Raw genomic sequence first — 2,086 nt, forward strand, 5'->3', positions numbered from 1 at the left:
CCCCCTCATCAACAAGGGGACCTGCATAATGAACATTTGTATCCTAACCCTGAATTGTGCCCCCCGTCTTTAAAATAAAAACAGATTTTTAAAAATGTATGCTTAACCTCCACCTCCTCAAAACAGAGACGACTTTCTGTTCCTCAGCCTTGGAAACAAAGTGAAGAATAGCCTATAAGTAACTTTAGGCAGGCGGTTGCCAAAACAAAGCACAAGAAGTTGAACATGGATACCTCAAAAGAATTTGGGGGAAGCTGCTCAAAGGATCCAAATTCTATTTTTTAAAACTGAGCAAAGGTGAAGTGGCTCCTCCTAAGCAGCAGCGCTGCCAGGGCCTCGTCCAGGCCCAGTTCTGTGCTCACCTATGTTATGCTCCCAAGTGAACCCTGATGCTCCTGCCCCAGGGGAAACCTTTTCCTTTAGAGGTTGAGTGTCCAGGGAGCTCTTTGTTTGAATGAGGTGAGCACCGACTCCATGTGGGTATTTTAAGGCTTGGAGTCAAAGTATATTTCCAATACGGTTAGGCAAAGTTCATGTGTCAAAGGCCCATCTCCAGTTTGTTCTAAATTTTCGGCACGCATTTGTAGATCTAGGACCACAGACCTTCACTATATCATCATAATCACATCTAATATCCATCCTAACTTACGATTCATATTCTGTGCCTGGAAACAGTCCCTGTACTTAACACACAAAGACAATTCACTATTACAACTTATATGATCACAAAACATTAATGATCTCTGTAGACCAACCAGATGTTTTTAACCATAAATGTCACGCATCAAATTCAGTCAGAATCCCCAAGATTAAAAAAAATTGCACAATACAAATAACTTTAAAAATACACATATACACACTCTCATACACACTTCTTGAAGAACTTTGTTTGAGAAAACTCGACTTATCGAGTGCCACTGAAGGCATATTTTGCTAAACTGCTGCTCCAGGTATTTTTGTTTGGAAAATCTATTACAGTAGGGCCCAGCTGTTTGTTGTATGAGCAGAAAAGAAAGATATGCTTGTGGCAACCACAAAGTTGTGAGGTCTTCCAAGTTGTATAAAATGGACCTGCAGAAACACTAAGTGTTCTCAGGACACAAAGTTGGAGCTGAAATGTGATATCAAATCAGTTGCAAAAAGTGTACAGCAGCCATCTCTTGAGGTCAAACCTGGTACCCAGATATGCAACAAAGCTCAGGATACATAGCTTGTTGGCCTTGTCTCATACTGTCGCATAATCTGATCATGTGTGAATTTCACAAAAGATTCATATTGTTCTGCGAGTTTGGTATTGAGGATTTGCTCATACTCCTCCCGAATCTTATGTTCACAGTCTTTTAAGAGACGCTCACATATTATTCCAACTTGTCAGAGGGTAAAGGTGGGCTGGTCCTTCTTCATCCAGGAGGAACCTGGAGAACCAGGTGCTGTGAGTGCTGAGGACTCAGGTTGACTTTCCAAAGCACAAGCTTCACTCTGCTTAAGAACAACTTCTAAACGTCTCCACCTCTGATAACGACTATATTCTTGTTTTACGTGCTGAAAAATTTGCTCCGGGGTTGGAAGGCGCCGCTCGCCGCTGGGCGGGGCGGGCTGCTGCAGAGTCAGCGGTAGGGTCCGCGTCCGAAGCGAAGTCGGAGGCGGCTCGGCGGCGGGGGGCCTGAAGGCGGGAGTGGGGCCGGGCGGAGGGGCGCAGCGCCGCCGCTTCGGAGACCCGGAGCTCTGCAGCCGCCTCGAACTCGGTGGGCCGCTTCAGCGTCGCCCCGCACGCCGTGCAGCCGACAGGCCAGAGGACTCGGCGGTAACTGCGGTCCAAGCTCCGGCTCCTTAGCGGGGCTCGCCGAATCAGGAGTGTTATCATTACATTATAGCTAAAAGCAGTAAGAAATTTAAGAACAACTCATTTATTCTTCTAATGTTAAAAACTTCAATGGAGTTCACTTTCTTTTAAAAGCTGTCTAAATGTAAATGTTCCTGTCATGTCAGTATAGAATAATGCATTTTAAATTGATGGACTAACATAGAAAAGAATGCTTTAAAAATCATTCATAATGAAAAGACAGTTGACATTTGGTTAGGATTT

General features: G+C 44.5%; 1 pseudogene; it reads right to left on the reverse strand.

Moving 5' to 3' along the window:
• Nucleotides 1-1,197: 1,197 nt before the first annotated feature.
• LOC103275407 lies at nucleotides 1,198-1,864 on the reverse strand (annotated as a pseudogene).
• Nucleotides 1,865-2,086: the final 222 nt, after the last annotated feature.

Source organism: Carlito syrichta, unplaced genomic scaffold (genome assembly GCF_000164805.1).
Source record: "Carlito syrichta isolate Samal-C Ts95f unplaced genomic scaffold, Tarsius_syrichta-2.0.1 Scaffold315432, whole genome shotgun sequence".
NCBI classification, from domain to species: domain Eukaryota; kingdom Metazoa; phylum Chordata; class Mammalia; order Primates; family Tarsiidae; genus Carlito; species Carlito syrichta.